General features: G+C 35.2%; 1 protein-coding gene across 2 annotated transcripts in view; it reads right to left on the minus strand.

Moving 5' to 3' along the window:
- LOC148604183 (uncharacterized) overlaps positions 1 to 1,737 on the minus strand; it is a 53,662-nt gene extending 51,925 nt beyond the window's left edge. For both annotated transcript variants that reach the window (XM_088548160.1, XM_088548158.1), the window contains exon 1: positions 1,656 to 1,737. The gene's annotated coding sequence lies outside the window, so the exon portion shown is untranslated. The remainder of the gene's footprint in view (positions 1 to 1,655) is intronic.
- Between the last annotated feature and the right edge of the window lie 14,269 nt (positions 1,738 to 16,006).

The following is a 16,006-nucleotide window of genomic DNA, read 5'->3' on the forward strand; positions in this document are numbered from 1 at the left end:
ATAGCATTTTTGGAATAATGTGTCTTTAGTGTTCACAGGTTTTGTGATTTTTGTTTTCGAATTATTCTACTAACTACTATGTTTAACAAAATATAAAAATGAAAGGCAATATATGAGCGAGATAGCTGAGAGATAATTGTCCTTTGAAACCTTAATTAAATTGACATAAGAACGGATCTGTGTAAAAATCAGGAACACAATAACGTATTTACGTGTATCAAGAGCAAATCACCGCTAGACCTAGGGTAAGGGGCACAACTCTTAAAATTAGAGATATATTTGTATCATATTCAATTTCACCAAGACCTTTCAAGTTTTCATTTCAAACAGAATGAAATCAATCCAAGTTACTTTGATGCTTAAATGAGATTGATATAAAGAGCCTGAATACAAACGTTGCTACTGATTTGTAAGAGTTGTGTCCCTTACTTTAGGTCTACATCCTTAACATGTTGTTTGCCTGTATTAATTCTCCTATCCCAACCAATAAAGCGGTTATTGTCTTACTAATTTGTATAATTTAAAATGTTTACAAATTCAGGCGTGTAATACCTATTTTGTCCGATTTGTTTTGTACTAGAGTAATCAAGGGAACCAAGGTTATAGCGGTAATCAAAAGAATATAATCCAGGGACAAAGACCAGACATGGAAAACAGACACACACAACAAAGAACATAAAGTAACTAAAATCATACATACAAAGTTACAAAAGTAAATGAGCAACTCGGACATGATTAAGGATCGGATTAGTGATTGGTAATTTTGTTGTTACCCCTTTTCAATTAATAGTTGTACAATTATTTTGTATGAACTTCGTAAATTAGAGTGTGGGTACTAGAAACTGTGTAGCAACGACATTAAATTTAATATATATTATATTTACGTGTAACATAATTGTATAATTAACATGTTCACCGCGGAATTTAAGTTTGAATAACAGTTGTGATTAATAAGATAACTTTGTACCATAAAATTTGAACAGGAAGTTTATTCAAGTAACCCAATCTTCATCGATAACATTGTTGGTTTTTTCAACAAGAAGTTTGTTCTAATAGTATCAGAACGACTATCTATAACAACCTAAAACTATCTTTTAGGGTTAAGAATTCTATACTTGCTCAGAGCCATTTCGATGTATTGACATAATTTGTTATCGAAATTCGACGTATTAACAACATTTTATCGAATTTCGATATTTAGCTGCTGATTTTATCTTCAGTCCTGTACAAATATCTGACAAACGGGTGAAAATGTGTTCAAGTTCCGTCAATGAACGTCGTAGATACCGATTCATGTTACAACAAACACAGTGCGAGTCCTGGACCACCAACTGTGTACTAAGGGGCTATCAATTTAAGAGTTAATTGCCGCAGTAAAATGAAAATAACATCAATGCTAGTCTATTAAGATTACAATCGGTACAAATCAGTTTTAAAAGTTAACTGGCAATTTCATGTTTGACTTTTTTTACATTTCTCAGGGAATATTGCTTTTACTTTTTTTTATAAACCTTCTAGCTAATACAGATGTAAAGGAAATAAAGTTATGTTCAATGTTTAATTATTAACCGGGTTCATCGATACCAAAAAAAAATGAAAAGGTTTCTTAGACAAATTCAACATATATTACAATAAGCTCTTAAATATGTACTTACAGAAGTTAGTTTCTCTGTGTTAACGAGAAGTTATTGGATTATTGATGATCTGAACGTCCTACCAGTAAAACTTGCTTTGTTGGTGAGTTTTTATTCAGAAAATAAACGTCAGACTTAAAAAATTATCGTCATGGAAAATTTATTCGAATGCAAAAAACTATTTTATTCATGTTTCCACATTTTCTATATTTTACTTTTTCCGCAAACCAGCTGGTAAAGTTATAAACATTTTCGGGAAAGATTTTCTATCCCGGTAAATGAACTCTATAGGAGCCTAATTTGTAAGATTAATTAATAATTTGCTTGTAGAGATTAACTGGAAATTTTCACATTAACTTTCTCTAGAACCGAGTTCGTGTAATGGAAGTTTAGCAGGTTTCTTATTAGGGATGTGTGACTTTAGACTATCAAGAACCTATTTGATAGGTAAATGTATGAGGGGCATGATAATAAATACACAAAAGATTTACAAATGGGAACTAATTGTGCCTAATGTTTGCCAATAGGTTTCCTTACTCTTACATGTTAAAAAAAGCACTGATTATTATTTCAAATTACTGCATTGATAACAATGATTTATGCAGTTTGTTTTAGTGAAAAAAGCTACCGTAACGAAGTTTTTTTTTTTAAATAAAAACAATGTATTACTATCGACAAGATAGTCTATGATTCGTGAATTAAACCTTTGGTGCTATTATTGTCATCAGTATTGAAGCAATGAATTATAGTTAAGCTGTACGTGTTTTTTTCCTATTTTTGGATTTGAGTACTTCTTGTATACAATTAATCTGGATTAAGATCTTCCTATATAATGCATTATAATGCTGCTAATGAGAGGTTACTCTATATAACACGGGCCCGTGCAGGTCCGGGTGTTAAAAGAATAGGCCTGCAGCAGCGCTAAGCTTGTCGTATAAGGCGACTAAATAGTGCTCAGAAACCTAGCCGGGGGCTAGGCGCTCTGCCCACAGAGCAACTGGGATGTGTGCCCCAGGCGGTGGAATGGGGTACCCCTGACGTGTTACATGCTGGGGTTGTCAGGCTATAATACGGAAAACCTGACCGCAAACCATAATGGTGCACAGTGTTGGGAAAGATGCCACGTTCCTCGCACGTTAAAGAACCGTACTGTGGTATTCGATAGGAGTAGGAACCTTTGCGCTCCGCCACAGGAGGCTAAATTGCCCGACCTTACCCATTCCCCTTTTTCTAGTGGCAATCAAAATTTGTCGACCCTATTATCCTTGTGACCCATCCTTTTTTTTTCATTTCATGTTCATTTTATCATCCATTTCATGTTCATTGTCTGAATATAGCTGAAATATTGCTGCTCGGACGTTAAACCCCAACAAACAAACAAACAAACAAACATCTATATAACACGTGTACAGCATATCGAAATTTGCAATATATAGGATCGATATTTTGTATTTTTACTATTGTACACGTCAGCGATGTATTAACAGATGTTGTTGTCGTTAGAATTGTTGTGGTCTATAATTGGATATAGTTAGCGTCGATGTTCAGAGGATGCCCATATAAAAGTCAGGCAGGTCCTCTATATGAGTAGCACATGGTAAATTATATCCCACTGAATTTGTTTTTGTTCCAGTGTAATGTATATATCATATGTATGTCACAAAGTATTGTCATATGCCACCCACTACCTGGTTTTTGCATAGTCACCCTCTTGCTTTTGGTGTTATTGGAATCATTTGTGTTTTTACCTTTGATGTTAAAGAACATTTTTGTGTTATGGCAGTGGTTAGTGATGTAGTTAATCGTTTTATTGTTTGAAATGGTTGCATCAGTCGTTAGTCATACGGTCATTTGTTTTGTTGTTTGAAATGGTTGCATCATTTAGTGATACAGTCAGTTGTGTTGTTGTTTGAAATGGTTTCATCAGTCATTAGTGATATAATTAATCGTTTTGTTGTTTGAAATGGTTGCATCACTCGTTAGTGATACAGTCAGTTGTTTTGTATTTTGTAATGTTATTTTGGTCGTTGCATACGTTGGAGCTGTCGATTATGTTGCTGTTGCATGACTGTAATGTTCGATGATGTAGTGGCATCTTTCGTGGTTCGTGTTTTGTTTTGTTTTGTTTTGTTTTTGTTTTTGTCTTTGTTTCTGATGACTAAGACACGATTCTGATATTAAAGCTCTACAATCGTGTAAAGTTAACTTATTCGTTTGAATTTTATTGGATTTTTAACACATATATTTCAAGTTTGGATTTTCACTCTTATTTCCTAAGGGGAAGATAGGAACAGAAAAAAAAAACAGATGAATGAAATAATCTGACGCATTGTTCTGTCTAGAGTTCCTTGACATTACATTTTAGCGGTGCTGACAACTGTACGCTGCAAACATATTTTTTAAACACACTACCATCGTTTAAGGGTGTTAAAATAAGATACATTTCATTTCCTTTGGACCTAGAAAATAATATAATGGGGCTTTAAGTTAAATAAATACTAGTTCGGCAATAAAAAGTAAAATAGTATAATTGTCTTATGCTTTATTTTCCTAAGTTATATTTATCATCGACATTTGATTTATCTGTTTAAAATGATATTGCAACATTTTGGAATTATTCACACCATAAAACACTTGTTTTTAAATGTGTGAATCTTACTCTGGGTTTCTCTGTTGCTTTTAATAAGACATATTTGTGGTTCGCCTTGACGATGTGTCGGGAAAGTTACATTATTGTAGATCGGCTGATCTCGTATTTACCCACTAGCTATGTGATGGGTACTACTGGTGTAGTGGAACATACTTAATTTTATGAGGTCAGTCCCGGGTTTGTCTTAGAGGTTTTCATAACTTGTTCAGTCTTTATATTTAGTTTTATTTTATTCTATTACCTCTATTGTATACGGTGTTTCTAGTTATCACAATTTGCATGTGGTTTGATGCTTTATTTTGTCATAGTTTGTTTATGCCTTTCCAAATTCAAATAAATTTGATTGTTTATTTTTACACCGGTATATTCATGTATGAATATGATCAATGCATTGAGGCTATACTAAAGCGTAAGAATAAATGCTTTTAATATATTTGAAGGATCTGAAATATTCCCAACTATGTTAGAACTGTCAAATATGCGATGCATGATAACACCTAGATGAATTATCCCGTACAATCATGCATCGTGTACTAAGATACAACCCTAGATTAATCTACGAGGATGAATGACACGGCCAGTGAAAGCTGAATATTGTGCAGGCGGTGTCGCCATAGATGTCACAGCGGTATGAGTTCGAGTCCCGCGGCGAGAACGACCAAATATTTGCATCGCAAATTTGACAATTCTAATATTGTTGGGAATTTTTCAGACCGTTCCATAAGTTTACATCATCTTCCCTGTATGAATTTGATCCAATGGAGCAGTGTAGCGAATAGAGTCGTCACATTCTGAGACGTATATTTACATACATGATGACTGCAGATAAATTGCAGTTGTGAGTTTTAAAGGCGCAATGATTTCTTCTGTTGGCAATTTTATATGTGCACTTTTATACAAATCAAACAATGGCGCCACTATTTCTTTATAATAACATGTACATCAGCATATTTTTTATTAGCAACAACATTGTTTAGCGTTTTTTTTAACTTATAGTAGTGGTGCAATTTTCTGCTGTCGAAGCATTAGGAAGTTTATATTGTAGGGAAAATGTTTCGTTGACTTATATGGATTTCTAAATACAGCATAGTTACCTGGTTGTTGTGCGGTTGGTTTTATTATTAGCTGCTTTCATCAGTCAGTATTTCCTTGAAATACAAAACTACAATTCTAACAGTGAATTGTAATAGGTTATAATGGGTTTGTTCGAATATTTGTTATTGAATAGTCGGCGTTCAAAGATAAACATAGTCATAAGTAATAAAATGTGTTTAATACAACATTCCTTCAGCACCTGCGTATGTAGTGTTCATATCACAACTCATACGTTATGCCAGAGCTTGCCTTAACTACGCAGACTTTTTGTGTCGCGCTAGAACTCTAACAAATAGGTTTCTGGAACAGGGTTATGTTGCTACAAGATTGAAGTCATCACTACAGAAGTTTTATGGTCGTCATCATGAACTCGTGGATCGTTATGGTGTAACCATCTCCACCATGAAAACTGATTTATTCAACGGGTAATAGTTTTCCTTTCCTCGTTTGTCTACCGCGGACTTGGCTTTTTATGAGCAACGCGGCGGTTGCTTCTAGAAAAGCAGAGGACGCACGCTTACACTACCGGTGCTCCTGGTCCAGTTTTTAGTGGAGTCCGAGTTGCTCATTTGCTTTTGTTACTTTGCATATATGATTTTAGTTACTTTATGTTCTTTGCTGTGTATGTCTGTTTTCCATGTCTGGTCTTTGTTCCTGGATCACATTCTTTTGATTACCGCTGTAACCTTGGTTCCCTTGATTAATCTTTCAATGCAATGCGATATAAATACTGGTCAACTTCCACACAGTGTTAACAGTCAACAGAACAAGCCAACATGTACAATCAATTATAACAAAGGGTTACATTTAATAAATATGCTTCTGAGCAATATTATCATAAAATCCAAGGCGAATATTGAAACTGTCACACACATTGCGAATGTTTACTTTTTGGTAAATGAGCGGAACACGATGCTACTAAACCATGAAACTAACAGTAGATTTTAAATCTTTTGCTATCACGATATAATCGATATACCGTACCGGTGTACCTGGTCCATGCTCCCAGTTTTTAGTGGAGTCGAGTTGCTCATTTGCTTTTGTTATTTTGTATATATGATTTTAGTTACTTTATGTTCTTTGTTGTCTATGTCTGTTTTCCATGTCCCTGGATTACATTTTTTGATTGCCGCTATAACCTTGGTTCCCTTGATTATTCTTTAAAACGGATAGTTTGGTAACGAATGCAAACCCCGGAAAGGTTGTTACAATTCTGGCAAAGACTTACTCATCAGCAACTTTACCATTGAGGACAAATGTACCACATCCATGAATTAGCTATAATTGAACTGGGGTATAAAATCGTGTAAAATAAATTTGTCTCTTTTCCAAATGTAGAATAAAAACAATGTCTGAACATATCAGTTTATTGAGATGGAGCAACGATGTGAACCTTTGGTGTGGCTCACGAAACACTTCACAGTGCCATATGTCGACATAATGATAGCATGGAACTGAACTCATTTACGTTTAAAGAATATAAAAAGACTGGATATCCAAACCCAAACAAATTGGGTTTTTTTTCAGCAGTTAAAACCATTCAAGAGTTTCGGGTAACAAAATACAAATGAGTGCATTTAGGTGGTGTAAAAAAAATATCACGAATTTCTATCAAATTAATATATATATATATATATATATATAGGTTTGGTCTTTTGCTTTAATCATTAAATTTGGACCATGCTTACATTTTCTAGTTTTTACTTTTGATCAGTTATTTAAATGTTTTATTTGTTTTCTATATTTTGTTCGTAATAATATTATTCCGTAAAATTGAAAACTAGCAGTTACATCCTATAAAAGCAATCCTTTTATAGGAGCAATCCTTATAATATAATTTCCTATCGATTAAACTCAAAATTAGGAATTGTCCCTTTATCAAACTTTATTTAGTTCGGAATTATTTGAATAGCGGACTGCGGACCGATCGACGTTAACACGTTACAGTACTAAGTTAGTGTAAGGAGAATAAACAAACTTGCCCAGATGGGAAAATTGAATTATTTGTACATATTTGAATAATTTACTATGATTTGTAACAATCTTTCCAATTGTTTGGTTTGTTTTGTTTTTTTAGCAAACCCGGTTATTTTGTACAAGATGGGAAAGTTATTAAAGTCAATTGGTCGGTACTCTGAATTTCAAATAATCACCACAAAATCAATATTTCATGCTTATGTCATCATCCATTTCATGTTCTCCGCCATAATATAGATGAAATATTGCTGCTCGAACGTTAAACCCCAACGATCAATCAATCGCACTCCTCACAATAGACACGTTACTATTTGTTACAAAAGCATTAGTAACAGAAACAAAACATGATGTGATATTTTACATTTTTTGAATGGTACTTAGTTTCCCATAACTTATACATCGTTACTCAATATGTAGATCTTGGTAAAGATTGCTCATACTTTGTAAAAAAAGATTACAATCATCTTCCAAATTTATGGACGAAAAATTAATGAGATCATAAAGTGGCTACTGAAAATATAGCAATTAGTTCCGCTTTTTACCCTTTGACCTTAAAGACGCTCTTCCAAAGAAACCCATGTCACCTGATCGCAATTCTGATCGATTGGCCAAATACTGATAAAGTGGCGTTCGAAAAAAAAAACTGTATCGAAAATTGAAATTGCGAGCCATGTGTTATTTCCTGAATGAAATATAGAAAATTATAAGTAAAATTAACAAATTTTACTCTTTTTTTAAAGATAGTACTTGTTAATAACATAACGTTGATCAGCCAGTAAAATAAGGCTATCCTATCTCACAATACAGTATGATAACGTTATGCCTTAACTAATTTAGGTGTTGACTATAGTTTGATTAGCATTTTATAAGCTAACCGTGGCATGCATACATGTTTTACTTTTCTCTTTTAAAGTATATATAAACATCTGCCATGCATAGCAATTCCTCTACTATTTCGTTGGAAGGAGTTATTCCAGTTGTACAATATTTACGTTGATGTGATTCTATCCTCAGTATTAAGTAACACGACCAAAGCAACAGCTGGTTATTTTCTTCCTCGTCCTCAGTAGCAGTGCGCTTTATATTTTTTAAAATGAATACTTACAAACACTTTCATACAATAATCTGAAACATAGAAAAGACCAAAATTTCGCCAACTCGAATACAGGCCAAAATAATGGATACATATTAAATATTTTATTTTTGTATTTTAATTATTCACCATGAGTTTAACAAAATTTCAGGTCAATTAGTTCTATTCTGGATAAGTTTGATCTTTGTACTTATCTTCACCATGTCAGTTCAGATTGACAAAATTACTAAAAATTTGAATTTTGTCATACAAAGTAATCTTTCAGTGTACAAAAGTTTATCATGACAAAATTCATTTTTATATTACACAGACCCTAGTATGGTAACTTTTGTTGCCTAATTAGAATATATGGTAACACAAGTCAATTTTGTATACAAATTAGTTTAGTTTGGATTCTGTGAACTAATTTGCATACAAAACAGAGAAATATTATGACAAATTAAATTTTGTGTGTACAAAATTGAATTCTTTCATAACAAAATCACTTTTGCATGCAGTTTAACACAAAATTCACTTTTGTGTCACAAAAGTCAATTTTGTATTTTGCATACAATTTCAATTTTGTCTCACAAAATTTACTTTTGTTATTTAATTTCCATATCAGGTAACAAAAGTAAATTTTCTATGCAAATAAGTTAATATTTGCATACCTATTTGACAAAATTGAATTTTGTCATGACAAAAATGAATTTTGTCATTTCATTGAAGTAATCTTAAAACAAGTCTGTATAACATAGTTTTGTACGACAAAAATGATTTTACTGACAGAATTTAACTTTGTGTATTCAAAATTTTTATTATTAAAAGATCAAGTCCCATTCGACGCCCCGTACTGTGACATGGTTGATCATTTACTTTTGTTTCTATGTGCGTATTATTATGGTAATTTCATGTTTTTTTGTTGAGTGTGTTTATTTTCTTTGTCTAGTCGTTATCCCTGGATTTTGTTATTTTTTATTACTGTTCTAATCATGATTCCCTTGACTTCTCTATGTAATAAAAATCCTAGCATTGTAAATTATCAAGATCAAATATACCGAGTCAAAAATTAAGTTTTCATATCATATTTTATCATATGTATGAAATATTCCTACCGTCCGTGGTAAACTGTTTTATTTCCAGAATTTGTAAACCCGCTCAGGGTAAAAATGATACATCTGGAGCGGCTGGTAAGGGTAATTCAAGAATGTTAAAGCTGACGATGATCATGTCAAGTTGAAATTAAATCCTACCAAATAGATATACACCACCATAGTAGCTGGTACCGCAACATTTGGTCCTTACTTGGTATAGGCATGTCAGACGAAGCAGTGGGTTTAATCTAGGTTTTGCATGTACTATTAACGGACATGAGTTATCAATTAACTGGAGATCACTGGTGGAATGTTGTTCTAGTGAAACAGTGATATCACGATAACTATTACATTGTGGTGGTTTTTGTCTTTCATTCTCACTGGGGTCAACACGCTTACTGTCCCAAAGTAGGAATTTCTGACCTCTGTACGTCTTGTTTCGTTTTCGCTTTAAGTTTATTTTTTATGTTACTTGAATATATAGGGGCAATGTTTTCGCTGTATCTTTGTATAATGGGACTAGTTATAGCCTGCATTGTGGTGTGAGGGTTTCCTCGTCGTTCATTGAAGACCAATGAGTGGCCTGATGTGTTCTTCCTGGTGAGTTTGTTGTCTCAATGACATATTCACCATACTTATCCCCGTTATATTTGAATTCGGGTGGTATTTTTTCTTTCTTGAAAAATATAATTTAATAGTTTGTAAGAACAGTTACAGCTACATTTCACTTAACGCTTCAAATACATGTTTTATGACACATTGGGCAAAAGAGATCCTTTCATTCAGCTTCAGTTCTAACGCGTTAAATATTCGCGTTAAAAGGCGAGTTTAATGCGTAAAGAGGTGTTTTTATCGAGTAAAATCAACATTTAACTTAACGAGTAATTTAATAAGTTTAACGGGATTTTGGCATGAACGGCCTTTTATAGAATGTCATTCCCTTCTTGGGATTTCCCAATAATAACTTTGTCAATTACTTTCTTGATATCAGATTCTTCATAGCTAGGTCCAACCACTGGTGATGATATTGCATGTATACCTGTTCAATCACGCCTTATGGTACATTACAAAGACTGAACAGAAGTGTCGAAAGAATCGTCACTTGAAACAGCCAGGTCCTTGAAATACTGAGCGAATGCTTTTCTCTGACTGTCATCCGTATGGCACACCTTATTTATATTTATTCCAATTTGTAGGTGTATGCAACTTTCATTTTTATAAGATATCTTATAAACTATATAAGATATCTTATACCTTTTATTAGATATGTCATAAACTTTAGTTAATCAGATACCTTATGAAAAAAGGAAGAAATCCACTAAATTTTATATCTGCAAATTAATTGGAATAAATATTGATACGGCGTTCCATACAACCGAGTAAAAGATTTGTCACTTGGCACAGACAGGTCTTGATCGTAAAACTGGGCGAATATTTTGATCTGGTTACTTGTACCTCAGCATATACAGGGAAAATTATTTCATATTATTTTCACACGAATTTCACATGATTTTCATTTTAATTGAGCTAACAAACTTTGTGACAAAGTTCACTTCCAGCCTTCACGTGAAATTAACTAAATTTCAAGCGAAGATCAGTTAATTTCATTTGAATTTCGATTCTCATCAATATTTACTGTGTAAGCCATAGAGACAAAGAGATATCCACAAAAGAATGAGTGCAGAACTGAAAGAGCCTACTATAAAAATATAAATCAGTCAGACTGGATTTGAAGTAGCCACGTCAAGTAAACGTATTCGAAAGCGCAATAAGGGTATACAATCTATTTGCTAGAATAGGGTATGTAAGTCTCGTCACGTGACTCCGTTCACGTGGTTTCATGAGAATGGGTCCTCTTCTACCTTTCAAATGCATTGAGATTCGTCATTAACATATCACTGAGTTTAATATAAAAAGGAAAATATCTTTCGGTGTAAAAATACTGATAGAAAATAACAAATATCTAGTTGTACAGGATAAAAATATTAAGAAAAGTGTAAAATTAGAAGATTTTGTATTGTGATGCAGCGCTTCGATTTCCCGGAAGTAAACAATAAAATGAAAATCGGTCTTAGGATTTCAATACGTTCTACATCGGAAATTCCGGAAGGGAAACTGAAACTAGAATGAGACTTACAAACTCTATAGACAATAATGTTGACATTTTGTGATTAGTATAGTCTGTATTTTTGCTGTGGCAAGAAAAAAATAAGTTCCAAACTGGTAAAAAAATTAATGTTGTATTCTGTTTTCATAAATAAAAAATAGAAAAAAGAAAAGCGGATAACAGGAAGCTCATGTACATACAGTGAATGTATCATAAACTGCCATTCAACGTGTTAAAGTATGTATGAAGAAGTATGTAACAAATGTCATTAATATCAAAATTTTACGGTTTATAGTCGCATAATTCATAATGTTATAATAAGCAACTAAATGGATATCAATATCCAGATACTTTTGTTTATATTAATCCAGTATGTTAAACTATTAAGAAGGGTGCACAAAAAATATGCGAACTACTTCTAAACATTACAACCAATTTAGATTTTTTTATCTCCAACAGAGAAAAGATAAGAATACCAGGACTTCCGATTATTTCCTATTGTGATTCTCCAACGCATTAATTGTGTAGACTTCTTGACTAATTTTTTTCTACCTATAGTTAAACACCAAGGAAATTATGTACGGGACAGTTTGGAACTATTACATATGAATATTAGAATTAGTTCTAATAGAATAAGTACTTAATATGATGTGCAATGGGGACAGTCTATAGCCCTGACATATCCCGATGAAACTTTTTTCCCTTAAGACCGCCTCAAGGATTACGAGCTGGAACGTACGGACATTATATCGAACTAGAAAAGCTGCCCACGCTGCAAGAGAAATGGAGTGCTTCAACCTTGGGACGAAGTTAGATGGAATCATCTGGAGCGGTCATACTATCTTCAGGGCAAACTCTACTGTACTCTAGACCACGAAACGAGGATAGTAGCCATCAACATGGAGTATGAATCGAACTCAACAAGAAGGCCATATCATCACTCATCGAATGGAATCCTGTGAGTGAAAGAATTGTCGTGGCAAGATTTATGTCGAAGATATAAAAAGTAACAATCATTCAATGCTACACTCCTACCAACGTAAAAGAGAAAGATTTACAACCAGCTCCAAGCTACCCTAGATAGAACACCACGGGACATCTCGATTGTAATGGGTGACATGAATGACCAAAGTTGGATAAGATAACACAGGGAGATAACTCATCATGGGGAAGGAAGGAATTGGTAACAATCAATTCAACGAAAATGGAGAACTCTTTGAAATCAGCCTCATATCTTGACCTACACTTAGAAATCGACGATAAAGGAAAACTATTGACCAAACTTTACGACAAACGTAATGACTTTTCATTCAGAATCGTCAACTTTCCTTTCATCTGTGGCAACATCCCTTCGACTCCTGCGTATGGAGTGTTCATATCACAACTCATACGTTATGCCAGAGCTTGCCGAAACTACACAGACTTTTTGTATCGCGCTAGAAGTCTAACGAATAGGCTTCTGGAACAGAGTTATGTTGCTACAAGATTGAAGTCATCACTACAGAAGTTTTATGGTCGTCATCATGAACTCGTGGATCGTTATGGTGTATCCATCAGCACCATGAAAACTGATTTATTCAACGGGTCACAGTTTTCTTTTCCTCGTTTGTCTACCCCGGACTTGACTTTTTATGAGCAACTCGGCGGGTGTTTCTAGAAAAGCAGAGGACGCTTACCCTACCGGTGCATCTGGTCCATGCTCCCAGTTTTTAGTGGAGTCCGAGTTGCTCATTTACTTTTGTATGTATGATTTTGGTTGCATTGTGTTCTTTGTTGTGTGTGTCTGTTTTCCGTGTCTGGTCTTTGTCCCTGGATTGCATTCTTGTGGATGCCGCTGTAGCCTTGGTTCCGTTGGTTACTCTTTGCAGATTTATGCTCCCACAACGATCTGGCCATAGGAAGTACAACATTCCCTCACAAGGATATAAACATCCTGGGTGTGACATGAAAACTAGAAACCAGATAGAGCACATTACAGTCGCCAGGAGATGGAAATAACATGACAGACGTTAGAGCTTATCGAGGTGCTGATATAGCATCCGATCATCAACTTGTGGTGACTAAATTTAAGATCAAGATAGCCAGGGTAAATAGACAATATCAGATTAGAATCAGAAAGCACAGCATAAGGAAGGGGCGCAATGGAAAACAAAACAATGGAAGAGAGAGTAAAATCCATATATAACACCACATGCCAAGAAGAACTTGGATTTCAAAGAAGGAATACAAGACATGGTTATCTTACAATACAATCGAGACAACTAAGAAGTGTAGGTCTGTTAAGATACAACTTAACCAAGTCAAGACAGGATTGAAGAAAAAAATAGTTGACGAGATAACACATAATCAGGAAAGAAGTAAAGAGAAAGACAAAACAGGATAAAAGAACCTACATCAACGAGCTCGTTTCAAAAGCAAAGAATACAATGACCAGAAATGACACCAAGACTGCGTACAACATCACATGCCAACTGGCAGGTAGAAAGATCAACAAATACAAACCAGTGATAGACAAAGATGGCAATGTGAAAACAAACGTAGATGGACCACTTTTAAATGGGGAAGTTATGCCAGATGCTCTTGATCTACCTCCTGGAGAAGAACTTGATGTTGATATTGGCTCAATCACGAAGGAGGAAATCATAAAAGCTCTACTGAGAATCAGGACTGGAAAAGCCCCAGGAACGGACCAAACTTCACCTGAGCTCTTGAAGATCAACCCAGAATTCACTTACAGCATCTTGATTCATTGATCGATTGTTGGGGTTAACTACCGAGCAGCAATATTTCAGCTATATCCAGGCGATGAACATTAAATAGATGAAAAATGAACATGAAATGATGCTGAAAGGAAAAATGGAACGGGACACAAGGATAATGGGGTCAACAAATTTGTATTGTCACTTGAAATTTGGGAAAGGTGGGTAGGGTTGGGCAATTTAGACTTCTGTGGTGGAGCCAAATGGTTCCTACTCCGGTAGAATACCAAAGAAGGGTTCTTTAATGTGCAAGGAACGTGGCATCTTTCCCAACATGTTGCACCACTATGATTTTCCGTATTATGGCCTGACAACCCCAGCATGTTAAATGTCAGGGTTACCCCATTCCATCACATGGGGAACACAACCCCGTTGCTCTGTGGGCAGAACGCCTTTAGCCCTAACCAGAGTTCTGAGCACTATTTAGTTGCCTTTTACAACAAGCTTAGCGCTGCTACGGGCCTATTCTTTTGACATCTGCCCGAGCTCTAAAGCATCTTGCATGAGCTGTTTGACAACATAAAGGAAACAGTGGAAATCCCTGAGCAGTGGAGTTCTGGTTACATCATTAAGCTTCCAAAAAAGGGCGACCTGAGCAACTGCCAAAACTGGAGAGGAATTCAACTACACTTCCAAGTAAAGTCCTAGCATGAGTCATTATGGAAAGAATCAAGGCAGCAATAGATACACCCCTTATCTTCTCTAGATCTATAGCCATAGACTGAATTATGAAAACACTGCTGTCACTACCTAGAGGAACCCAATGGTCACTCACTACAAAGCTAGAAAACCTTGACTTTGCAGATGATGTGAGCCTTCTATCCCACCAATTCCAGCACATACAACTGAAGACATCGGCCTTGTTCGTTCGAAACAGCCAAATCAACTGGTCTAGAGAGAAACACCAATAAAACAAAGTCACTCAGAGTTAACACACATAACACAGTCGCCACCATGCTAAATGGTGATTCCATTGAAGACGTTGACAACCTACCTTGACAGTGTCGTTTCAAAGAATAGAGTCGCCGATGAGGATATCACGGCGAGACTTGGAAAAGCCAGACAACTTTTTGTAACCCTAAGACCAGTCTGGAGGAGCAGAAATATCAGTCTCAAAACAAAACTCAGAATACATGTATACGAGACAAATGTCAAATCAATTCTTTTGTATGGCTCGGAGACTTGGAAACAGACGAAGAAAACCAAACACGACCAATAGGTCTTCGTAAACAAATGCCTCAGACAGATTCTACAATTCAGATGACCTGATAAATTACCAGAGTTGTGGGAACATTCCAACCAAACACCCATTACTGACACCATCAAGAAGCGTAAATGGAGATGGGTAGGCCACATACTAACACACTCAGATAGCAACATCACCAGACACTCTCGAGAGTGGGATCCGCAAGGCAAACGATGGGGTTGACTTGGGTAGGTTGGCCATGACTAATTGATTGTGACGTGGGCTGCTTCCCTTCATGAGTCTTTTTCTGTGTGTGTGTGTTTGCTTTCGCAGGGGAAACTTCCCAGCATGAACGAGTCCCAGACTTTCTCGTGCTATGGCAGGGGAAGCTTCCCGGACCGCACAAGTCCCAGTCTTTCTCATGCTTTCGCA

The sequence above is a fragment of the Perna viridis genome, chromosome 10 (genome assembly GCF_037379345.1).
Source record: "Perna viridis isolate PV_CMFRI_1.1 ecotype Kerala chromosome 10, ASM3737934v1, whole genome shotgun sequence".
Taxonomy (NCBI): Eukaryota; Metazoa; Mollusca; class Bivalvia; order Mytilida; family Mytilidae; genus Perna; species Perna viridis.